The sequence below is a fragment of the Macaca fascicularis genome, chromosome 1, assembly GCF_037993035.2.
Source record: "Macaca fascicularis isolate 582-1 chromosome 1, T2T-MFA8v1.1".
Lineage (NCBI taxonomy): Eukaryota > Metazoa > Chordata > Mammalia > Primates > Cercopithecidae > Macaca > Macaca fascicularis.
In genome coordinates, this window is record NC_088375.1 from 26646827 (window position 1) to 26673216 (window position 26390).

Below are 26390 nucleotides of genomic sequence, written 5' to 3' on the forward strand. Positions count from 1 at the left end.
TGGTAGAATTCCACTGTGAATCCATCTGGTCCTGGGCTTTTTCTTGTTGGTAGGCTATTAATTACTGCCTCAATTTCAGAACTTGTTATTGGTCTATTCAGGGTTTTGATTTCTTCCTGGTTTAGTTTTGGGATGGTGTATGTGTCCAGGAATTTATCCATTTCTTCTAGATTTTCTAGTTTATTTGTGTAGAGGCATTTATATTATTCTCTGAGGGTAGTTTGTATTTCTGTGGGATCAGTGGCGATATCACCTTTACCATTTTTTATTGTGTCTATTTGATTCTTCTCTCTTTTCTTCTTTATTAGTCTGGCTAGCAGTCTATCTGCATTGATCTCGCTGGGAGCTGCAGACCAGAGCTGTTCCTATTCAGCCATCTTGCCGGCCACCCCCAAGTCTTCAAGAATTAATGATATAACAGTAAGCAAAACACACAGAACTCTCACTTTTCTTGGGAACTTCTCTTTTATGTTCCCTCCCCCACTGTCCCTGGCCCCCAGCCTTGAGTGCAATACCGCACACACACACAGAGTAAGAATCCTTCTTTAAAACAGCATACTCTAAGTGGATCTGTTTCCTGATTTGCCCACTCTGGATAAAATCTTGACTATAATTCTCAGTTGGAGCCCAACAGACCCAGAAAGCTATTTATAATTACATCTGAAGAGTACTTACACTGAGGACTTTATGGAAATAGCAACTGAGGGTGGTTGAACTTTTTAGTATCATATTGCAATTTATTGAAAATTAAAAATTTTAGACTCTGTTTCTGTAATTGCTATAATTTCTGATTTTGAGTGTCTTCATCAATTGATTTCTAAAGATATTTCTCTTCCCTCCACTCAAAGCCAGCCTCCACTTAATGGCCAGCCTCCACTTAAGGGCCAGACCCTCCACTTTGGGTCGACTTTAGTTGGAAAGTGACAGCTTCCTGCCTCTCCCTGGGACTCTGACTGCTCTCTTAAGCTCTCTGTGTCTCAATTTCTCATCTGTAAAAGAATGTCATAATAGTGACTACATCATAGGATTATAGTGATGGTCAAATAGATTAAACTTGCAAAGTACCTTAAAGATAAATAAGTTTAATATTAGTGTTGACTAATGTTCACTGTTGCTATTGCCCTCTTATCTCTTTCCTATTCTATGGTTTTACTTTGTCAAATCAAAGCGACTTAACTATAGTAGATACCCACCAAATAATGTGTAGAACGAATTAACAAATTGGTACATGAAACAGGAGCATTGCCCTCAAGAAGTTCTCAACCTGTAGGAGAGGCAGACATAAGGAGTCAATCTGTAAACCACACCACAATGGTAGAAAATGCTTGGGCTGGGATTCATTCTCTGGGAAAGATTACAGAAGCTACTACAGAGCAGTGAGAGCCATTCAAAAATCTATACTGTCTGACTCCCCATTGGAGTCTGCCTTCTGGTAGATCATATTTGTTCAATGTCTGTTCAGAAAAGATGATGACTCCTATGAGGGGAAAGGCAGAGATGGATTTATGGAACCCAAGCCTCAAACCAGAAGATCCCAAACAATAATTTTCTTCTCTAAACTCTGCCACTAACCAAATTCGCCCCATCCCAAGAAGACCATCTGTTGTTATTGAAGCATGATTCTCGAGAGTCACCCCTTCCCCAAGCCACATTTCAAAGTAACCCTTCAAACTACACTTTACGATCTCTCTGATTAAATGCTGGTAAATACAACCCTCCTAGTCTTGTTCCATATCCAGCTGTGTTTAAGGCTCCCTATCAGTTGGTGCCTCCCAGAGATACCCCCTCACCCCATGCGTACCACTTAATCTCACTCTTGTGGAGAGAGATGCCATGTCTAGGGACCACGTTAGGAGGATAATTGATGACTGTGGGCACTTCCTAGGTAAATACACAGTATGTGACTGAGTGATGGAGCTTACAGATAAGATGAGGTTTTGGGAACTAGGAGAAAACACCACCTCTATCTCATGTAGAACAAAGTTATTTTTGATTTGGATTTAGTTCACAATCAATCAGCTATCAGAAATAGATGAGGGTAACTGTTAGAGAGTGAGGAAGAACAGTGGCTCCCAAACACTGGTCCATGCAACAGTCACCAATGGGCTGTAGAAGACTCACCTGGGAGCTTGTTACAAATAAAGATTTCTGGATCCGCCTCTCCCAAAGATTCAGATTCAGAACATCTCGAAATCAGTATAATTAACAAGGCTCCAAAGAGATCTTTCCATGTCGGCAGATTTGGTGGCCACCAGGACACAGACATCTGTGCACAGACATCAAGGCAGCCCTGACCAAGGCAAATTCATCAGCCTTCTCTGGGCCTGGCCCTAGGATGGACAGTCTATAATTTTCCCTGGCCTTGGCAGCAAGCAGTACGTCAGTGACCAGGAGCAGGACCCTTTGTGCACTCATTTGAAGGCAAAGTATCACACCATTTAACTGTTTTCAGCAGCGTTGCTCCCGAGAGCTAGGAGGCCGTGCCCAACCTTTTTTGATCTGACACTTAGATTTTTCACTGCTGCCTTTCCTAGAGCTGAGCAAAAGTTGCAAAAGCATAAGGTAAATATGTCTTATTACAGGAGCAAATGTAGAAATGGTTTCTAGGTAGAGTGTGAGGGGTATCCAGAGTTCGAAGAGCATTCGAAGGCCACAGCTTGAAAAAGCCTGTGATTCAAACCCCCTCCAAACGTTCTTCTGTGTTAAAACTTTTCATCATCCTCCCTTCTTGTCCACTCTCAGGTACTAAGATAAGAAAGCAGGCTAGTTAAAGATGAAGGATAGTGTGGGGAAATGCTATATTTGTGGATCCAGCTGGAGGGAAAATGCAGAGTCTCTCTACCTTTCCTTTTGAGTTTGCCCTCCCCGCTTCCCTTTGTATGGCGTGTTCTCAGTAGGGGCCCAAAGTAATGAATGCATGGAAGGGTGCGCGGGCGGGAAAACAGTGCAGTGTAATGGGAGAAAAAGGATGTGAAGGCGAGAGGGACAGGTTGCAATTTTAAATAGAGTAGTCTTACTCATAATGTGACATTTTAGCAAAGACCCCAAACAAATCTTGCAGATCTCCAGAGAAAAAGTGTTCCAGGAAGAAGAAGGCACAAGTGCAAAGGCTCTGAGGAGGCAACCAAGGGGAACAAGGATTCCAGGGTGGCTAGACGGGAGTAAGCCAGGGTGCAGGATATGAAGAGCCTTGGGCACGCACCAAGGACTCCAACTTCATCGGGACAGTTTTTGAAACAAATTTTAACATAATCATCCTAGGCTTTAGTAGATCACTCTGGCTACCGTAGTGAGAGAAGAGACTGAAGGGAGGCCTGAGTAGAAGCACGGAGAACAGTTGAGGGCCATTGAGACCATCCTAGTGAGACAGGATGGTAATTAGACCATGTGATGACAGTGGCCATGGTGAGAAATTGCAGAATTCTGGATATATTTTGAAGTTACAGTCAACAAGCATTACTGACAAATTGGCAGTGAGGTATCAGAAAAAAAAAAAGAGGAGTCAAGGATAAATTGTGGTCTCAGAAATGGCTGGAAGGATTTCCCATTATCTGAGATGGAAAAGACAGAAATAGGTAGATTTGAGGAGAAATATCAGGAACTCAGCTTTATAAGTGTTAATCTTGAAACACCTATTGATCATCCTAGGGGAGATGTTTAATCTGCCAACTGATGTGTAATGTACTCAGACTACTGCCTGAAAGGCAATATTTGCTATTACTATGAAGATTCAAAAATTCAAATTCTTTCATTTTTCTATTCTGTTTTCCATACCCTGTGGATACCACCCAAGAACCATCACTTGAAAATATTCCAATCCCCATTTCTTTCCCTTGTTGACTACATTAGTTCAAGTTCATGTCCTCTTAAGTACTTGTCTCCTAATAGGTTTCCCTATCTGTCCCTCTTCCACCACCCTCTCCTTTCAAGAACCTCAAAGCACTTCTATCATCATTTATCCCTTTTGTTCATAAGCCTACAAAGTTACCTCATTTTGCTTAATAAATGCAGGGGACAATGTCTTCAAATAAGTATTCAAAATCCTCCACGACTGAGTGGTAACCTTCCTTGACATCCTAATTAACATTCCTACTTACATGTAGAATGCAGTCCAATCCAACCTCCTCTGAGTTCCGTTTAACATGCTTGTATTGACTGCTGTGTGAGATGGGTGCAATCTCTAGAGACTAGCCAAGCCTGTGGGCCTGTACAAATGGGAAGTTCATTTTCAAAATACAGCTGCTATTCTGTAGATTCTGCATTGTACCATCTCCCAGCACATGCCCTGATCTTCAGGGCCTTCTCCAGTTCACTCCTACTGATGAGACTTCCCTCATTCTCTTTCTTTCCCTCCTATGGCTCCTGCTTTCACTCCAGGTTCCCTCTCTACCATGCTGTAGACCTGGAAAAGCAACTTATGTCCCGTCTGTCATGTTAGCCACCAAAGAGTAGTTATGGAAGCCTTTGCCCTGTGCTGCCCATGCTGAGAACAGAGATGTGTATTTGTGTGGGGTTGGGGGTAAGTGAGTGTGGGGCAAGAAAAAGGGTGAGATATTGATCCTATTGTTAAGAAACTTACAGTTTAGTTCAGAAAATCAGATTAGGATTGTAATAAGTTTACATGGTAAAAATTACATAAATTGAGTCTGATTTTGTGGTGCATATTACATACTTTTATTGATTTATTCATCAATGAATATTTACAGAACACCTCCTATGTTTCAGGAACAAAAAGCCCTGCCCTCATGGGGCTTACATTCCAGTCAAGGGAGACAATAAGTAGACACAAAAAAGTACATAGCATGGCAGACTGTGCAAAGTGCTTAGAGAAAAATTAAGCAGGGAAAGGGATAGGGAATATGGTGGTGGCTCAATTTTAAATCGAATGGTCAGGACATGAGATTAACAAGGTCTTCACTAGGAAGAGAAAACTAGAGAAAATGAGTTGTGAAAGATATAAAAGAAGAAGTGATTGGGACAGACATTGCAAACCAAGCTAAGGTAGGTTGTCAGTTGCTTAGAAATGGCAGCACAAAGAAAGGTGAAGTGAAAAATTATTTTCAGACAGAGATACTCACCAGGATATCACCATGGAAGATGAAAAATTGGGAGAAGTAACTCAGTTAAGGGGAAAATGACAAATGTAACTAGGACTGATTGAGTTTTCAGGTGTTCGTGAATCATCTAGAGATCAAATTGCCAAGTAGGAATAAAGTAGACATGAGCTTGGGGCTCAGAGGAATTGCTCAGAACAATAGATACAGATGTAAGAGCCATCACGTGAAGGTGATCAATGAAGCACCGAAATTCCTGAAACCAAGAATAAAAATGACAGTATTTTGTAAAATCATCACAGACATTTGTTGGTAGTAGGAGAAAAAGCAACAAATAAAGTAAAACACAAAAGTTTCCCTTAGTGTTGTAGAAAAAGAAATAGGATGAGGGATTATGCTACCCACCTGAGGAACTACACTTTTCCCACAGACTTTTGCAACTGCAGATCAGAAGATTCCTTCATGAGCCCACACCACAGGGCCTGGGGTCCCAAGAATAAAGCTGTGCAGAACCATGGCGGCCACTCGGGTCAGCAGCCACTCAGGCAGGCATTAAGCTTCAGGGGTTTTTGCATACTCTGGGGGCTCTCAGAACTCCAATGAGGCAGGAGATCCATCCACTCCCATGGGAAGGCGGCTGAAGCCAGGAAGCCAAGCAGCCTCATTCAGCAGGTCCCACACCCACAGAACCCCACAAGCTAAGACCCACTGGCTTGAAATCCCCGCTGGCCAGCACAGCAGCTTGGAGTCTGCCTAAGACGACAGAGTTCCCAGGGAGAGGGGTGACCACCATTACCTCAGCTCTAGTCGGCAGTTTTCCTGTCAGTGTTAGGGAGACTAGGTGGTCTGAACTGGGCAGAATTCCCCATAGCATAGCACAGTGGCTGTGGCAGATTGTGGCTAGACTGCTTCTTTCGGTGGGACCTAGATCTATCCCTCCTCACTAGGCAGGGCCTCCCTGCAGAAATTTCAGCAACTCCAGCCAAGGGTTTACAGACAGAACTCTCTTCTCCCTGGGACAGAGCACCTGGGAGGAGGCGCAGCTGTGGTCTCAGGTTCAGCAGACTTAATCTTTCCTGCCTGCTGGCTCTGAAGAGTCTGGGAAATCTGAACAAAGGAGATTCCCCCCAGCACAGTGCACTTGCTCTACCAAGAGGCAGCTAGACTGCTTCCTTAAGTGGGTCCCTGATCCTGTGCCTCCTGACTGTGTGACACCTCCCACTAGGAGTTGCCAGACACCTCATACAGGAGAGTTCCAGATGGCATCAGGTCAGTGCCCCTCTGGGACGAAGCTTCCAGAGGAAGGAGCAGGCAGCAATCTCTGCTGTTCTGCAGCCTCCACTGGTGATAGCCAGGCAAAGAGGGTCTGGAATGGATCCCCAGCAAACTGCAGCAGACCTGCAGAAGAGAGGCCTGTCAGAAGAAAAACAAACAGAAAGCAACAACATCAACAAAAAAGGACCCCAAAAAAACCCATCCACAGGTCAACAGTCTCAAAGATCAAAGGTAGATAAATCCAGGAAGATGAGGAAAAACCAATGCAAAAATGCTGAAAATTCCAAAAGCCAGAATGCTGCTTCTCCTCCATTTGATCGCAACCCCTCTCTAGCAAGGGCAGAGAACTGGGCTGAAGCTGAGATGGATGAACTGACAGAAGCAGGCTTCAAATGGTGGGTAATAATAAACTTCGCTGAGCTGAAGAATTATGTTCTAACCCAATGCAAAGAAGCGAAGAACCATTATAAATGATTACAGTGCCTGTTAACTAGAATAACCAGTTTAGAGAGAAATATAAATGACTTGATGGAGCTGAAAAACACAGCACGAGAACTTCAAATGCAAGTATCAATAGCTGAATTGAACAAGCAGAAGAAAGAATATCAGAGCTTGAAGACTATCTTGCTGAATTAAGTCAGGCAAACAAGATTAGAGAAAAAAGACTGAAAACAAATGGACAAAACCTCTGAGAACTATGGGACTATGTAAAAAGACCAAACCTATAACTGATTGGAGTACCCAAAAGAGATGGGGAGAATGGAACCAAGTTGGAAAACACACTTCAGGATATTACCCTGGATAACTTCCCCAACCTAGCAAGATAGGCCAACATTCAAATCCAAGATATCCAGAGAACCCCAATAAGATACTCCACAAGCAGATCAACGCTGAGACACATAATCATCATATTTTCCAAGGTTGAAATGATGGAAAAAATGTTAAGGCAGCCAAAGAGAAAGGCCAGGTCACCTACAAAGGGAAGCCCATCAGACGAAAAGCAAATGTTTCATTGGAAACCCTACAAGCCAGAAGACACTGGGGGCCAATATTCAACCTTCTTAAAGAAAAGAATTTCCAATCCAGAATTTCATATCTGGCCAAACAAAACTTCATAAGTAAAGGAGAAATAAATTTTTTTTCAGACAAGCAAATGCTCAGGGATTTCATTACCACCAGGCCTGATTTGCAAGAGCTCCTGAAGGAAGCACTAAATATGGAAAGGAAAAACCATTACCAACCACTACAAAAACACTGAAGTACATAGACCAATGATACTATGAAGCAACTACATTACAGCTTGCAAAATTAACCAGCCAGCATCATGATAACAATATCAAGTTTACACATAACAATATTAACCCTAAATGTAAATGGGCTAATTGCCCCAATTAAAAGACACAGAATGGCAAGCTGCATAAAGAACAATCGGTGTGTTGTATTCAAGTGATGCATCTCACATGCAAAGACACACATAGGCTCAAAATAAAGGGATGGAGGAAAATTTACCAAGCAAATGGAAATCAGAGAAAAGCTGGGTTGCAATCCTAGTTTCTGACAAAATAGACCTTTAAACTAACAAAGGTCAAAAAAGACAAAGCAGGGCATTACATAATGGCACAATGGTTCAATTAAACAAGAAGAGCTAACTATTCTAAATATATATGCACCCAGATTCATAAAACAAGTTCTTAAAGACCTACAAACAGACATAGACCCCCACACAATAATAGTAGCAAACTTTATTACCCTACTGTCAATATTAGACAGATCATCGAGACAGATTCAGGACTTGAACTTAGCTCTGGGTCAAGTGGACCTGATAGATATCTACAGAATTCTCCACCCCAAAACAACAGAATATACATTTTTCTTGGTGTCACATGGCACTTACTCTAAAATTGATCACATAATTGGAAGTAAAACACTCCTCAGCAAATGTAAAAGAACTGAAATCGTAACAGTCTCTCAGACCACAATGCAAACAAATTAGAACTCAAGATTAAGAAACTCACTCAAAACCACACAACTACATGGAAATTGAACAACCTGCTCCTAAATGACTTCTGGATAAATAATTAAATTAAGGCAGAAATCAGGAAGTTCTTTGAAAGTAATGAGAACAAAGAGACAATGTACCAGAGTCTCTGGGATGCAGCAAAAGCAGTGTTAAGAAAGAAAGTTATAGCACTAAATGTCCACATAAAAAAGTTAGAAAGATCTCAAATCGACATCCTAACATCACAACTAAAAGAACTAGAAAACCAAGAGTAAACAAACCCCAGAGCTAGTAGACAAGAAATAACCAAGCTCAGAGCAGAACTGAAAGAGACAGAGACATGAAAAACCCTTCAAAATCTCAACGAATCCATGAGCTCGTTTTCTGGAAAAAAAAAAAAAATCAGTAAAATAAATAGACTGCTAGCTAGACTAATAAAGAAGAAAAGAGAGAAGATTCAAATAAACACAATCAGAAATGATAAAGCGAATACTACCACTGACCCCACAGAAATAGAAACAACCGTCAGAAAATACAATAATCACATCTATGCAAATAAAATAGAAAATATAGAAGAAATGAATAAATTCCTGGACACATACACTGTCCTAAGACGGAACAAGGAAGAAGTTAAATCCCTGAATAGATCAATAACAAGTTCTGAAATTAAGGTAGTAATAAATAGCCTACCAACCAAAAATAAAAAAAAACAAAAGCCCAGGACCAGATGGATTTATAGCTGAATTCCACGAGGTACATAGAGGAGCTGGTGACACTTCTTCTGAAACTGTTTCAAACAATTGAAAAAAAGGGACTCCTCCCAAACTCATTTTATGAGGCCAGCATCATCCTGATAACAAAACCTGGCAGAAATACAACAAAAAAATAAAACTTTAGGCCAACATCCCTGATGAACATTGATGCAAAAATCCTCAATGAAATACTGGTAAACCAAATCTAGCAGGACATTAAAAAGCTTATCCACCATAATCAAGTTGGTTTCATCCCTGGAATGCAAGGCTGGTTCAACATATGCAAATCAATAAATGTAATTTATCACATAAACAAAACTAAAGACAAAAACCACATGATTATCTCAGTAGACACAGAAAAGGCTTTGATATAATTCAATATCCCTTCAGGTTAAAAATTCTCCATAAATTAGGTATTGAAAGAGCATACCTTGAAATAGTAAGAGTCATTTATGACAAACCCACAGCCAATACCGTATTAAATGGGCAAAAGCTGGAAGCAGTCCCATCGAAAGCTGGCACAAGACAAGGAAGCCCTGTCTCACCACTCTTATTCAACATAGTATTGGAAGTTCTGTCCAGGCCAATCAGGCAAGAGAAGGAAATAAAGTGTATTCAAATTGGAAAAGAGGAAGTCAAATTGTCTTTGTTTGCAGATGACATGATCCTGTATCTAGAAAACCCCAGTGACTCAGTCCAAAAGCTTCTTAAGCTGATAAGCAACTTCAGCAAAGTCTCAGGATACAAAATCAATGTGCAGAAATGACAAGCATTCCTATACACCAACAAAAGACAAGCAGAGAGCCAAATCATGAATGAACTCCCATTCACAACTGCTGTAAAGAGAATAAAATACCTAGGAGTACAGCTAACAAGGGAAGTGAAGGACCTCTTTAAGGAGAACTACAAACCACCACTTAATGAAATCAGAGAGGACACAAACAGGTGGAAAAATAGTCCATGCTCATGAATAGGAAAATGGGAACTCAGGCTATGTGTGTAAGGTAAATATGAAACAAATGAATTTTGTGTTTAGACAAGATATCTCATTCTTCTCTCAATATTCCAAAATTGAAAAAAATCCAAAATCAGAAACACTTTTGGTCTCAAGCATTTTGGGCAAGGGATACTCAACCTGTCCTAATACAAAAAGAAGAAAGGAGAAGGAAGAAGAAGAAGGAAGAAGGAAGAAGAAGAAGAAGAAATAAAAAATGTGATAAAGTAAGTGTAGAAAAATGATAATTTGGGAGGATTATTATGCTGTTCTCTTCTTCTGCATACGTTTGAAAGCTCTTATAATAAACATTTTAAACAAAAGAATAGAGCAAGATTAAGTTACTGAGAAAGCACAATACCAGAGAGGAAGAATAGAGAGTAGCTTTGGGACACGCATGAAAGAACATATGAAAAGACTGTGTGTTCAGGGATGGAGTAAGAAATCTAGAAGAAATAAGGCCTTGTTTGGTGACTATAAAAGTTGCAGCAAAGGAGGGGGTGAAGTTGTCTCCCCACAGTGGAAGAAATAGTAAGTTGGGGCTGGGGTTTGAAGAAAGAAGATTTGGCATGATCATGGCAGGTAACACCAGAGAATAGATAGTGGAGGAAAATCACGACTCAGAAGCAGCAAGATTGCATGGTTTTACAGAAGCCTTGGTCAGAAATTCTGAGCTCACCAAATTCCTAAGACCTGTATTGTTTCTGGCCATAAAGGCTAAACCTCCTTTGGTCAATGGGTGGCTTTTTCTGTTCCTATCTACCAGGATCCTTCAGATTTTTTTCTTCCCAGCCAGACTCTATCTAAAACCCCATTGCAGTCCTCTGCCACAAGCACCCAGAACTCAAAGGAATAGTGCCTCAAACACTATGGAAATTATTCAAGACTCTTGAGTGATTACAGTAGTCCAAGAAGTGCTCACCCTACAGTGATCTTTGCTATTCAGAGAAATTAACAACTCAATCCTCCTTATCCTTGAGGAGGATTCTGAGGTGAGAGGACTGGGGAGGGGCACACAGGCTGAGGGGTTTCCCCTGGGGGAAGGAAGAGATGCAGGGCGAGAAGAGAAGAAGTCCTGGCACCCCGCACTTGAGGGCCTGGCACACAGCCATCCAGGGAAACTGCCATTTCCCCATTTCTGTTCATTGCTCCATGGCCCCTGGCATCATAGAAATTTCCAGCACTTGTGGAAATTCTCCAGGAATGCGAAACTGCAAAAGTTCTATCTATGCTGAGCCAAAGGACCCTTCCTAGCTATCTGAAGAATTTGCTAATTAAATGACTAATGTCAACTATACATATGAGGGGGAAAAGCCACTCTTAACACACCACAGCATCTATAAAAGACTTTGCATTGGCCTAGCACACAGCAAGTGCTCAAAAATATGAGTCCTCTTGTACTCTGAATTCAGTGACTGAAAGGGGGCATGGGTGGAGCCTCTGGAGGTCTAGGAATATCCTGCCCCTTGACTTGGGTTCTGGTTATACAGGTGTGTTCAGTTTGTAAAAAATCACCAAGCCATACACACATACTCTCCACGTTTTTCCTTACTTACTTTATGTTTAAATCAAAAGTTGCCAAAAACTTTTTTAGTGTTGCTTGTCACAAGTGAATGTTCTAGTCATTAAATTAGGGCCACCTCTACTTTCATTAACTAAACCATTTACTTGAATGACTTAAATTATAATGTCTTTTCAAATATTGAGTAATTGAAATTCCTCTCACTGTAGGTATGTTCGCACAATTAGAATTTATGAAGATTCTCCAAACTTAAAACAATGTATATTTGTTGAAATGTTGAATGAATGACTCTTTTCTTTTCCATATTTCTCTTTGTAGCCAATATTTTTCAGGAACTCCTTTAGCAAATAAGTGTAGAAAGAAAGGCAAAAAAGAAAAGGCACCACTATATATTATCACAATAACTTACACTTCTCCTCTTATAACACATCATAAATTTAATCATATAAATTTGTCAAATTTGTGTAAGTATTTGCTTAACATCTGTCTCTCTTGTTAGATTGTATGTGTCAGGAAAGCAAGGGACATGCTCTTATATTCATCGTTATATTCCCAGCACCTAGCAAGGTGCCTGGTACATAGTAAATGCTTAATAAACACGTGTTGCATGAGTGGATAAATAAAAGAATAATTGAGTAGATTAATGAATGAGAAATCTAATGTTAGGTTTAGTTGGGTGAAAACTTAGAGGATACATTGAATAAACCCTGGATAAGACATAAACCTGTACCCCTACTGTCATAAAGAATCAGTGAGAATACAGAGAGAGAAAAAAGTCTTTCAAGGAGGCACTCAAGTTCTTTGTCGTATAAATTGTTCAAATGAATGTCAGGTCGCTTTGTCCTTATTTTTATTGTATAGGACTTTTTATGTGAGTATTTGAAACACTGGTTTCCCTCATTTTAAGTGTATTAGAGAATCTTCACACTTATACATAAGAAACCTTATCATAAGGTCATAAAGGACCCAAGGGAAGAATAAATGAAATATAAAGTCAAAGTTAACTTATTAATAATAATTTAAAAATAAACAAGAAATAGCCTATGCCAAGGAGAGAGAAAGTACACTGGTAAGCACAAAACAAAGAGAGGAGAAAAACATTATGTCAAATGATTCAGGCACCAGAAAAGAAAACATTTTAATAAGGGATAAAAGAGCTGGGAGAAAAATTAAGCCTTTAGCTGCTTGGATATGAGTGTGGGAGTAGAGGGACTAAAGGGTCTATCTAGAAAGACATGCCCATGTGCAGAGCTGGGCACAGGCAGATCTTGAAGCAGAGGAAGTCTGCCTTAGACTCTCCCCAGTGTTCCCAGACAAGTCTTCTTTGTCCATTTCAGGACATACTTATAGCATCCTCACCCACACCAAATGCCTACTGTCCTCTCGCTGCTGGCTCTCTGCCCTGACCTCCCCTCAGAGCTGAACAGAGTTGTATTTTAATTAGCCCTTCTCCCTAGGTAATATATGTTACTTCTGGGCTTTTTCTCCTTTCAGTCCTCTGTCAAAACAGTACAACCCTATATCCAAGCTCTGCTCCCTCCTTAAAATTTATTTCATAGTGTTCGTCTTACTAAATAACAACTTTATTGATATACAGTTCACATACAATGCCATTCACCCATTTAAAGTGTACAGATTCAATAGTTTTTAGTATAGTCATGGAATTATGCAATCATCACCACAATCAATTTAGAACATTTTCATCATCCCAAAAAGACACTCCATACCCACTAGCAGTCATCCCCAAGCCTCAGGCCTAGGCAACCACTACTCTACTTTCTGCCTCTATTGATTATGCCTATGATGGACATTTCATAGGACTGGAATCATACAACACGTAGTCTTTTATGGTTGGCTTCTTTCACTTAGTGTAATGTTTTCAAGGTTCATTGATGTTGTAGCATGTATCAGTATTTCTGAATAATATTCTATTGTATGAATATACTACATTTTATTTAGCAGTTCATTCAATAGTGGACATTTGATTTATTTCCACTTTTTGGCCATTGGGAATAATGCTGCTATGATCATTCACATAGTGTTCTCTTATAGGATGCCAGAACTGGAATGAAGCTTAGCAGTCATTGGCTCTAATCCCCATGCAACTCATGATTTTCTTCTACTATATCCCTAAATGTTTATGTTTAGCCTCATTTGAACAACTCCAAAAACAGAAAATATACTATTGTCCAAAGAATTCTATTCCAGGATTAGACTTTCATGGTCGTCAAAACCTTTTTTTCCTTAGGTTCTGTCTGCCTCCAACTTCCTAGCTTAGACCCTAGCTTAGTCTTCGTGGGCCAGAGCAGTTTGTTTACTTCCTCTCCCATACAACATCATGGAAATATTTTAATCTATTATTTTCCCCTTGACTTTTTACTAGGCTCTCCATTAAGAAGACTACACTACATGATTTGAGATCGGTTTCAACTTTAAATTTCTGTGAAGGTGACCACCACATATGTTTTGAAATTTATCCACATGATGAATTGGACAAGTCTTGGTTTTTACCCCAGCATACCCATATTTTCCTTTGAGAAATACCTACAGTTTAGTTTACATGAAACCCACTCTCAGCTCCAGGAATGAACCCCAAATGGCTTAAGTCAATCAGTAAATCTTATTTCCCATGGCTCTAATGATGGTTCAGAGGGAGGAGGAGAAACACATGACCTACACCAATCCAATATGAGTGAACACTGCCACTTTTGCTGTAAATAATGGGACACAGACTGTCCTTTACTGTGCTTGATGGTGTGAGGATATGAAATTTGGGAAAACTGTCAGAGAACCTGTGTGAAACTTGAACATGAGGATAAGACTCACAGAAGTGGAAAAAGAGTGGAGAAATGTATCCTGATGATATCATTTGGGTTCTGAATCAGGACATACCTGCAGCAATAGTTACCCCAGAAACTCCTCAATTTCTCGAGCCAATGATACCTTTTTATAAAACGTGTGTAGCCTGCTTAGGTCAGGTTTTTGTCACTTGTGGCTAAAAAATTCCTGATGCTTATATCTTGGTTGAGGATTTATCCTACTCATTCTACTACATGTTAAAGTGTGATGACCAAAATTGACTGTAGTCCTCCAGGAACTTAATACTGCCCCATAGAGTAAGTTCTCTTCTTCTTTACTTTAGTAACCCACATCACACTGTTGACCGATATTGCACTTTGATCAGTGCCTTACACATAGTAGATGCTAAATAAATGGCAATGGTTATAATTCTCTAACCCTTTTCCTGAACTGAAAAACAGAGTTCCAATATGCCTGTTCAGAGACAAGATCTGAAATACCTCTGTCTGAGGTATTATATGACAATCAGGAGTACAGTCAAAAGAGATAGTCCAAGGTGATTAAAGGGTCACATGACATAGCAAGGAGATGATGTAGAAAGAAGGTGTTAGCATAAGACTGGACCCTATTTTCTGTACCATATTATAACCAGTCACTATTATTGATCACTTAGTACACTCAATTTTGTGCCATCACTACTTCAATTCTGGATGTCTGGTATTTAAGTCCTAGGTTGAACCTCACTGAACTGATGGTTTCCTCTGGTGTTATTAATATGTCTAGAAGGAGGACGCTTTCACAGCTTTCTTCCAACTCCAACTCAAATCCAGCATCTAATGAACATGGCTTTCCACCACTTATTGCAAGTGCTGCTGATACTGCCTTTTTTTAATCCATCTGCTACTCTCCTGCATCTTTGTTTCTTGGTATTTTTCTACAATTATTCATTGCATCATACTACTAAGAGAACTTTCTTCTCCATCTCCTCGAGAAATCCAAGACTTTTTGTCAGTTGCACTTTACGTACTGTGTTAATCCATACCAGCTAAAGGTTTCCCAGTTTTACACTAAGCTATTGGCTGGGGTTAGCCTGGGATTTTTTTTTTCCTACCCTTCTAGGTAAAGACAGGTTCTCAAACCTAAACTTTCTTTGCGGTCTCTTGCTCCTATAGATAGTTTCAGGCTCCCTTATTCTCCAAGTCAGTGGTCTTCAAACTGGAGAATGCATTCACATATATAAGGAGTTTCCAGGAAGTACATACTAGTGAGTAGTTTACAAAATCAATTTCTAGATAGTCAACTCCTGTCCAAACTCTTCCCTGAATTGCTTTGGATGATAACATGGCTGCTCATGCTAGCTTTTTCTTTACTAATAATCACCTTGTCCAAGTTAATGAAGTAAAAATTCACCTCCTACTAATTCTAAAACTTACTTCAATGCATCACCTGAGGGTGTTTTAAAAAAAAAAAAAAACCCTCCAGGGCACCAAAAGGGACAGTTTAAAATATTGTTTCTGTGACAAGAAAGTGAGTAGCTCTAATGACCTATAGTAAAAAAAATCACAAATCAGGTGATTTCAAATTATTTGCTCCCTACAAAATTGAAGATGTTAGCTGAGAAATCTTTACAAATCGTTTTGATGAGTAATAACCGCTAGCTGCCACTGATATAACTCCCTTTCAGTTCCACCTACTTATTTATATAAATGAAGTTTCCCAGTATTTACACCTATTAAAAAATAAAAACATTAGCTTACATTATAACATTCATCCAAGAATATATAAATACATTTAAACGATAATCTCATCTAGCTCATTAAGATATGCATTTGCAATAAAATTTTACTCTGTTGATATTAATCAAAGTATGTAATACATTTATATTGTTTTAGCCAATTGTATAGTAATACTATAGAGAATGGTCGTTCAATTTAAAATAGACTTTTAACTAAAATCTAAAATAGATGTTTAGTTCAGGAGTCAGTCAGAGATGTGGGTAGATAGTGTTTGGGGATCCCCTCTCTGGTTCTTTCTCTTTCAGAATTTTTTCACTATCTTTAGTGTTTATGGTTTCCTGACTTCACTTTTTTACTCCTCAGGCCTGAAAGATAGCAAGTTTGTCATATGTGCTGCTGGTGCATGAGCACTGGACTTAGTCCCAGTCAAAAGCCCTGAGACAGGAACTTATTTGCTCCTGTCTTATAGAACGTATTTGTTCTATAGTCTTCCCTCTCCAAGCACATCTGAACACCAGAGTCTGTATGCTCCTTATGGCCAGGTTTTACAGTGGTTTTCTGCATGGATAGAAGAAGTGTGGGGTGGTCATTCAGTAGGGTTTTAGTTCATCATACCTGGAAGCAGAGCCCAATTTTGTTTTAGAATGTCAACATTTATGACAGGCTGGGAACTATATCTTCTGCCATCATTTAGACTAATGAAGAAAAAGTTTGGATATCAATTTTGTAATGTATATAAAGGAACTTTTTGTTCAGAATTACCTGAGGAGTATTGTATCAGAAACCTCTTATGGGCCATTTCAGATCCTCTCAGCCTCTCTCAAATCTTGGTCCAGCTACCATTACCAGTTCTGCCTGAGTTCTGACCAATTTCATACAGGTGAAATCTGACAGTGCTTCATTGTGTGACTGTAACCAAGTGCCTCTTGCATCCATCTTGTTGACAACAAGTCATGGGAATGTCGTAGGACCCAAGATGGAGCCCACATACGCATGATCCAGATTTGGGAGAAGTTAATTCTCTGTAGGATGAACCTTTGACAGATTTGAAATGGTAGCCAGTAAATAAAGTTACTTTCTCCCCTGATAACAACTGTCCTACAATACAGTCATCTGACTCTGCAGAGCCAGTCCAACAGAGCAAGCAAGCAATCGTCCTTAGTAGAAGCCAACTCAATAATGCATCCACTTGTATTGGTTTCCCCTCTTCCCTGGCTCACACTCTTTTTCCAACACTCTTTTTTCCTCAGGATGGCAATTGATATAGTAGCAGTACAGAAGCCCTTTGCCTCAGGTTCTGTTTTCTGGAACACCCAGGTTAAAAGAGAAGTACAAGAATTCCGCTGCTGCCCTATGGACACAGATTCAATAACCCACTTATCTCTTCTGATTCCTCGTCTGCTGACCTCTCCTGAGCACTGTGACCTATGGTAATTTAACCAGCCCAGGCTTGCCCTTCTGCCGAAACTCACTCAAGTTTCAGTGATCCACTTTGTTCATCAGGAGGGATTTGATATCCAACCTGTGACTTTGCAGGAAACAGAATATATTCTAGGCCCAGAATTGCTAGAAGGACTACTCCCTAAAGAAACAGTAGACCCTGGAACTCTGACACTTCAGTCTTTCTTTTTTCTCCTTTTTGAAAATGTTCCACTTCTATCTTACTTGTGGGGCAAAGAATAAAGCAACTCTGGTAAACATACGAAAAAACGCAGCTGGCATTCAAACTACACCTCTCATCAGACAAGCTCTTAACACTTCAGCAGTTTTCTGTTCTTGATCGTGTGAGTTTAAATAGCTGTGTTCAGCTATCATGTCGATGGGACAAAGAAAAGGACTAGAACCAATGAATGAACACTAAGCAGAAGCAAACTGTACCCCAATATAAAGAAAAACTTCCTAACAATTGGTGGAGTTAAACTAGTAGAGCAGAGAGTATGACTGCCCTGCAGGAGAGTAAAAGCCCTGTCTCTGGAGGTCAATGCAGAGGTTATACAACCACCTGTTTGAAACATTGATGTTCAAGCTTGAACTCCTAGCAATTCTAATTCAATAGTTTGAAATTTCCTGAGAATTTGCATTTCAGCAAGTTTCCAAGTGATGCTAACAATGCTGGTTCAAGGACCACACTTTGAGAACTACTGTTGGGATGTTCTGTAAGGTAACCCCCAAACAGAGGCAGGAGAGAGTAGCCATTAAGAGAAAAAGCTTTAAAGTTAAATTAGACCTGGGTTTGAATCTCAGTTTGGTCATACACTAGCTGTGGAAATTTAGGCATGCTATTAACCCTCCCTAAACCTGCTTCCTCATCTGTATAATTTGAATATAGACACAACTTACTTCATAGGGGAATGAGGTGGGGAACAAATATATCCAAATCAAGGTTGTCATTAATATTATCCTTCGTCACCTGCAAGGAGCCATAATGTGCCCTCATACGTGGCAACCATTATCTAATTATCATCACCCTAGGAATAAAGGACCTTTCCTTTTCAGGGTAAGAACACCCATATCCAAAGTAGAAGCAGGACCACCAATCCACAGCAAGATTCTATACCACATAAGCCAGGAAATAATATTGGGCAGCATTTACTTTCCCAGGAACATTATATTAGCAAGTAACATCACCACAATTAAATTAACTTTCTGGAGAACCATGGCTTCCTCTTTGCTAGCAAATACCATAATCAAAAATCACCTCTCTACTCAAGAAAGTCAATATTAGCCACTAAAAAGGAATCATTGTAGCCAAACAAGATTTTCTAAAAAAAAAAAAAAAAAAAAAAAAAAATTTAGGTACTATATCAGGATACTGCACAAACCAAAATTTTCCTTTGCAGGGGAATAATTCAATGAAATCATTCTACATTTGGCATCACTGGGCATTCTCAGGCAGTCCTGGGAGCCTACACACATCTCTTTTCACTGTAGAAGAAAACTTCAACAAATTGGATTTTTCAATCATATCCTTTAAGTGTCTTTGTCTACTGAATTTCCATGCCAGTCTTTTGAAGCAGGATAAGTGAATTGGAGATTCATTCCCCACACAAGTGTCTCACCAACAGCATGAAGGCAATCCCCTATGGACCTAACGCCGTCATTTGACTCACATTCTGGGCTTCAATAAACCAGAGCATTTGGAGAGGTAATGCCTCAAGGGACAAAGAAAACAAAAATGAAAAGCAATAGCTGGCTCCATAAAAAATAAGACCGAGCCATACAGGTCAACTCTTACCTTACAGTGTCTTGCTGAAGCACACAGACTGGAATTCCTCTCTTCCATGGAGCCCTCCCCATTCTTGTGGGGTTCTGGCAGCTGAGAGAAGCCTTCTCCAAGACATTATCTCCATGGAGATGGAGAAGGTTCTGGGAAATATTAATGCCTGAGAAACTGACTCCTACTACTTTCAAAGGCAGTTCAGCCAAGAACAGGGAAATCCGGCACCCATTGATCAAACACTGCTTGTGCACTAACCATTTGTCAGACATGATGGCAGAAACCTGTGATCTAAAGAGGAAACAGTACCTCGCCCTGCCTTGAGGAGGCGCAATTATGCATAGAAGCTTCTAAAGCACATTTGGTTCCCAGAGGCATTAATTAGGGAAATGGAGGGTTCTGTGTGTCTTTTTAGGAGCTGGGAAGCGTGAGAGGCACCTCCCAGGCTCCACACAGCTCTCTCACTGATTTCTAGCACAACAGAGGTAAAAACAGCAGCAATAGCCACTCCAGTTTCTCCCTTAGGGCCTTAAAGAACAACAGCTACCTGGAGCTTTCTCTTCAGGTGGCACCTAAGGTGGAGCCGCCCACCCCTGCACATCCTAGGGAGCTAGTCACCTGGGAGACAGCATGAAAGGTGCCAGAAAATTGGGTCTTTTATAACCTGTGGGTATTTCCACTTCACAAACTTAGAGGCCAGGGGAGCAAGGGAACATAATATCTCATATATATCTAACACTGTATACTTTACTAAAGGCCTCCGTGCCCAACGAAAGAAATATTTATGAAGCATTTAACAGAAGCCAAGCAACATGCTAGGCACTTTCGGATCTATTACTTTGTTATAAATTTGACACTCACCCTGTTAGCTAGTTATTATCATCAGAACTGAATCAGAGAAATGATGAGTTTGATACAAGTTCAAATTTCTCAAAAGTGGCAGCAGAATTAAATATTCTGGCTCTATTAAATCTCCTATGTTCATTGTGTTGCCTCCAAGCCCTTTGCCCACAGGCAGCCTCAGAGGGGAATATCGCTTTAGAGTAAATGTCATTAATAGTTTGAATCTCTTACTACAGCCTGAAGAAATGGTGAGGGGAGCTAACATTGACTAAGCACCTCCTGTGTGCTGAGCCCTTTCATACACTAGCTGCCGTGGGCTGAACTGTGATTCCTCCATCTGTGTACGTGGACGCTCTGATGCCCAGTAACTGGGAATGTGACTGTATTTGGAGATGGTGCCTTTAAAGAAGTAATTAAGTAAAATGCAGCCATATAGGTGGTGCCCTAATCCAATATGACTGGGGTCCTTATAAGGTTAGGACACAGACAACACACAGTCTGAGGAGCGGCCATGTGAGGACACAGTGAGAAGGTGGATGTCTGCAAGCTGAGGAGAGAGGCCTCAGAAGACATCACACCTGCCAACACCTTGTATCTTGGGCTCCCAGCCCCCAGAACTATGAGAATATAAATTTCTGTTGCTGAAGCCACCCAAAATGCTGAAAGTATTTTGTTATGGTAGCCCTGGCAAACGAATATATTACCTCATTTTATTTTTGTAGTATCTCTATAAAAATAGGTATAATGTCCATGTTCAAGAAGATTGAGCAGATGCTTAGAAAGGTAAAGTAACTTTACAGAGGACACACAGCCAGCAAACAGGAAAACCAAAATCTAATTCTAAATTCACTTCTCTTTTTACATCCTACCTGGCCTCTCAGACCACACTCCATTCTAGCCCAGAAACTTCCCTCGTGCCTTATTCCAAAACCCCTGGCGTAGACATTCCCCTGAGAATGTCAACATTCCCAGAGAGCACCACACAGGGGCCTGTGCCAAGAATTTCAAAGGCTCTAGACTGGGCCTCTTTGAGTAAGATGAGGTGCCATGCTAACTGCAATATTTCTAGAAATGCAAAGAAGAGACTGACTTCCCAGCTCTTCTTTGAACCACAGGCTTTTAAGTTAAGGAATTTCTCACATGTCTTTCTTCCGATGAGAGTTTACCACCTTTTCTGGTTTCATAAGACACAACTGATAATTGTGCTTTTTAACTGGAAAATCTCCCAGATAACTCTTTGCATATCTGCTTGCTACCTAATTAACATTAGTGTGGCTGCTAAAAATACTCAATTTGCAAGCTACATGATCCAAATGTGCAAAATAATAATGATAACACCTTTCTTTCCTCTTCTGTAACTCAACTTCTGTTTTATGCACCAATTCTGCCTATTGGCAGAAACTTGATCAAATCCCTCGAGGTAAAAAACACTGGTCATTTCAAATTTAAACATGGTCATTTCCATATTCCGCTCCCCCATCTTCCTTACCTTAGGTGGCATCTACATTCTAGGGGTCTGCATGGCATGATGGCCTGGGACACATGGGGCCTCTGCTTGTTGGCAGTCATCCATGCTACCCTCATTCCTTCATGGACACCTGTCCCCACCAGCAGATTTGCTGGAAAATCTGAGACTCTTGGTTTTCAGCCCCTGGTGCATCTGGGTCTCTCTGTTTCTGCCCCATCTGGGTTTCAAGGTATACAGGCCATCACTTGGTTAACTTTGAGCCCCTCTAACCACCCAGGAGATTATTTGGGCCCTTCTTCCTGATGCACCATCCAGACAGGAGGAGGGAGACTCAGAAGGGCTGTGTCAGCCCAGCTACCAAGACCCATGCAGCCCTCTCTCTCCCTCTGCTCTACCTCTAGAGACATGGTGGCCACCTCCTACAGCAAAAGGTGGCCTTGGCTCTCAGATTCCCAGCCCCTCACATCGTTTCATCCCAGAGTGGAAGGCCAGACTCAGAGCCCACTTCCACAGCCACTGAACTTGGCTCTGGGGTCTCCTGTTCCCATCTAACTAACTCTCCTCTCTCCCTACCCAGCCACCCTGAACTAGTCTCTGAGGGAGCAGGGCTTTTGGTGGCTCAGCATTTCTCTAACAATCTGCTGGTTTCAAACAGATTATTAAAAGGGATTTGACTCTTGCAAATCAAAACCTCAGCTCTTAAAATAACTGTTTCTACTTCAAGTTTAAGAATATCTAAGCCCTGATTCCTCACCTCAGAAATGGACGTAATTATACCTACTTTACAGGAAAATTATAAGAATAAAGCAATCTATTTTGGAATAAGAAAGCCAGGTATGTAACTCATTACTATCAATAGTTGGATACCTCAACTGATTCAGTCTCTCTCAACTGTTGAAATCTCACCTGATACAATCAGTTTACTAAATGAATAGAGGGTAAGTTCAGGGGTGGCAAGGAACTGCAAAAAGGGAAAAGTGCTCAATTATTTTCTCTAAATCTTATCCCCACTCTATTAGATTTCTCTGTCATTGTGGAATGGGAGATTATTTTCAGCTGTCTTCTCCCTGCTAAACCAGATACCTGCTTAGAGCGCAACACCTTCATTTCACAGCTGCACACTTTACCCAGAGACTCACAGATCTCCCTTGATTCATTCAGCTTTCTGCTCAAATGTCCCTGTTTCAGTGAGGCCATCCCTGATCCCCTCTCCCAAAAAACAATGGACTTTGACTGCTTTGCTCAATGTCACATATTTAGTGACCGGAACAGTGCCCTGCATGCAACAGACACTCTATAAGCGTTAATTAAAGGAAGAAAGGAAGGAAAGGAGGAAGAGGACAAGCCAGGCTGGCTATCACCCTGACTCCCTGACATCTCAAACCTCAGAAGGCACTAGCTAAGGGAGCCACAGAGTCTTGAAAGGGCACTTCCCAAAGTTCCGGTGTCCTTCTCCCTTTCTCCTACTCCGGCTGCCAATAGCACAGTTCTCAAAACAGCAGCCATGGCCCTTCCCTAAATGTCTTTCTCAGAGCGTTTCCCCCTACAGAGAGAGCCCAGAGATCTCTACACTTCTCAACCCAGAGGTCACTGGGCAGGATCACCCCAAACCCTGTCTCTCCTCTGCCTCCCCAGAATAAAGCAAACAGAAAAACATGTGGAGCCAGGAACTGGGGTCGTCAAGGGATGCAACGTTTTACTTTCTCGTGGCAGGATGCTCTCCACCTTGAAGTCTGCATGCTGGCCCAGAACCAGAGGAAGTAAAGCCCCCACACTCAATCACACAGGGACAGCCAACTGCCCTGCCAAGAGGCCAGCTCCTCCCGGGGCTCCCTTGCACACCAGGTCCCAGCTACTGCCACACATCCTTTCATCTTCCATTATCTCTGGGCTTTTGTACACATGGCCTCATCTCCCTAGAATGTCCTTGATAACCTCATTTGCCTGCCCAACTTTTCCTCCCTTTCAGGACTCAACCCAAATATCAAACTTCCCTGACATCTACCTCCTCCTCAGTCTGAACTGGTCCTCCATCCTCTCCTAACCCCTGAGTTCTGCTATATCCTTAGTTATCACTGTGCACTATAACTGTAACTTGCCTCCTTGCAAATGAGGCTATTGAAAAATAAAGCTACGTCTTATTTCTTGTGTATCTCCTGTCCCTAACCCCAAGTCTGATACACAGAGACATAGTGCAATGAATGTCTGGTCATTCATTTATTCATTCCACAAATATTGGACCAGGCACTGTACTTGGTACTGAAGGTACAAGAACAAAAAGGGCTGAGAGTATGAATCTCTCACCTCAAGGAGTCTGTATCCTAATAGGGGTGAGACAGACAATATCAAGTAGAGAAATAATTGTGGATAATTATAATTATCGATTTTTATTATAGATTATTGAGTCATTATAGATCATGATTAGCAGTAGAGACATAACTATAGATTAATAGTTGAGAGGGCTCACTCTGTGCCAGAATATCAGGTCCACACCCACACACGTACACGAAGTACAAGTGCTTACACACCCGTTTATTAGATTATATTGGACAAACAAGACAAGCTTTGGCTGATTCTCAACCTTGCCCAAGGCACAGTGTATTAGACTCTCAGTCAAAGAAAATAAACAGGGTTCTTTCATCGACATCAACAGAGGGACCTTACTTTAGGAAGGGGATCACGGGAGGCACGGAAGAACGAGTGAGTGAGTGAATGAGATTACAAACACAACGAAGCTGGGTCCAGAATGCAACGGTCACTAGAAGCCCCTTCATCCCGGGATAGTTTCTGACACCTCAGGATCCAACTGGCAGTAGGGATTTAAGACAGGTTCTATATGCAGACGACAGGGCAGATTCATTTGCCCAAATCTCCCCTTTCCAGTGCTTATCTTCAGGGTCAGTGAGAGAGGGAGGATTGGGATTCTGGAAACACAGTCAGAGTAAAATGCAGCCATTCCTGAGAGGTCACTGTGTTGAAGCCCTGAAGTTGGCCTTGGGGATACCATTAAAAGATCTGTGGAGCTCTCATTCAACCCCACCCCTGTCCTACGCAGGGGAGGCACAGGTGTAAACATCTAATGAGGCAATAGGAGAAGCGCCGTCACAGGGGTGTGTGCACTGGGCAGATCACAGAGGACAGGCAGGTTCTTTCTGCTGGGATGGAGAGGGCAGCGAGCAGGGAGAGGCAGGGAAAGCTTCAGAAATTTATTCTGAGCTGGGCCATGACTGTAAGATGAACAGAAAAGAAAATGAACAAGAATATTTCAAGCAGAGAAGAGAGCAGGAAGAAAAGCAAGCAAGGACGGAAGCACAAGGGGTGGTGAGTGATGCTGAGTGGTGGTGGAGGAAGGTAGAAGGAGAGGATGGGTCTCAAGGTTTGCTAAGGCCACATACCCTCTGATTCTGAAAGGCAGCTTGCAAAGGGTCTGGAAACTCAGATTCAAATTCAGAGACAGCATCTGCAAGAAATGCCTAGTAAAATTCCCTGCCCTGGAAGGTAGGGCAGGGACAACAGGGCAGCCCCTACTCCCAGGGCAGTCCCAGCCTTAAAGAATACAGCCATCTGGAGTGGGGGGAATACTGGGAATTCAAAGAAAGGAAATAAGGAAATGGAGTTGGTTTCTGCCTACTTCAAACCAACAAGAAAGGAGAGTCACCCCAAGTTCAGGCCTCAGGCGCCACAATGCCCATCCACTGATGCACCTTCTCACAGACAGCACTGTTCGGGGGTGGGAGTACTGGGGAAAGGAGAGCTCCCGGGTGAGAACCCTGCAGCAGCCCCCCCAGGTGCCATCCTGCCCCCTGGAGCTTATGAAATGTGCCACACCTCCTGCAACAGGTGCAGGGAATCGCCAGAACATTTAGAAGCAACAGCACTTCCTGGGCCTCCTAAGAACCTGGCCCGCACCCAACAGGCTGGCATCTGTGCTCTCCAGGGGAGGGAGAAATTGCCTGCAATCATCCTTCCAGGTGTTCTATCACAAAGACCTCCTTGTGAGACATTCAAAAGGCCAAATCTATAACCTACCCTTAAAGGGAAATCGTGATAAATACAGGCAATACAGCAAATACAAGACAATTTCCCAATAAGAATAAATAATACCCAAAATGCACTGAGTGCTTGCTCTGTGCCAGAGTGTAAGTGCACACATGCATATGCTCGCACACCAAGTATAAGTGCTGATATACCAGTTTGTTAGGTTATACTGGACAAAGCTTTGACTGTTTCTCAATCTTGCCCAAGATACATTCCCACTGGGAATTCTGACTTCGGTATCTCTGTGTGAGGGACATCTGGGGAAAGCCTCCATTCCTGTAGGATTAAGGTTCTTCACCTGTAAGATATGTTAACTGTTTTCTTAAAAAGTCTCAAGTCTGCCAGATGAAGGACACACACTGTTTCTTACAGTAAGTGTTCAGGAGAAGGTGTGGGGAAGTGTCTATGCAACAGTGCACACCTGCTTCCCAGTAGCTTGTTAGCTCACCCACACCCAGGTCACAGGGAAGGCAGGGGACAGGTGCTCATGGGGCTCCCTGCCCTGCTCTGCCAGTGCCTTGGGCTCCTTGATCTACTTCCTCAGGGTATTTCCCGTGTCATAAATCTGCTCCCTTCCCTCTCCCGACCACCCTGTCCATCCCCTGAGCTGAGCTCTCCATGTCCTTCCAGTCCAGCTTCAGTGTCTCTGAGCTCCCCAGGTGTGTTTTGAACTGCATTCTCTGATCAGAACTC

The 26390-nt window shown here is 41.6% G+C and overlaps 1 long non-coding RNA gene across 5 annotated transcripts in view; it reads right to left on the reverse strand.

The window, feature by feature from the left end:
- The window catches only part of LOC107128807 (uncharacterized), a 269214-nt gene that overhangs the window by 225303 nt on the left and 17521 nt on the right, over positions 1-26390 (reverse strand). Inside the window, exon 3 of one of the 5 annotated variants that reach the window (XR_012428459.1) lies at positions 4562-5310. The exons of the other annotated variants lie outside the window; for them this stretch is intronic. This is a non-coding gene — a long non-coding RNA (uncharacterized lncRNA). Of the gene's footprint in view, positions 1-4561; positions 5311-26390 lie in introns of those variants that run through there. 5 annotated transcript variants of the gene reach the window in all.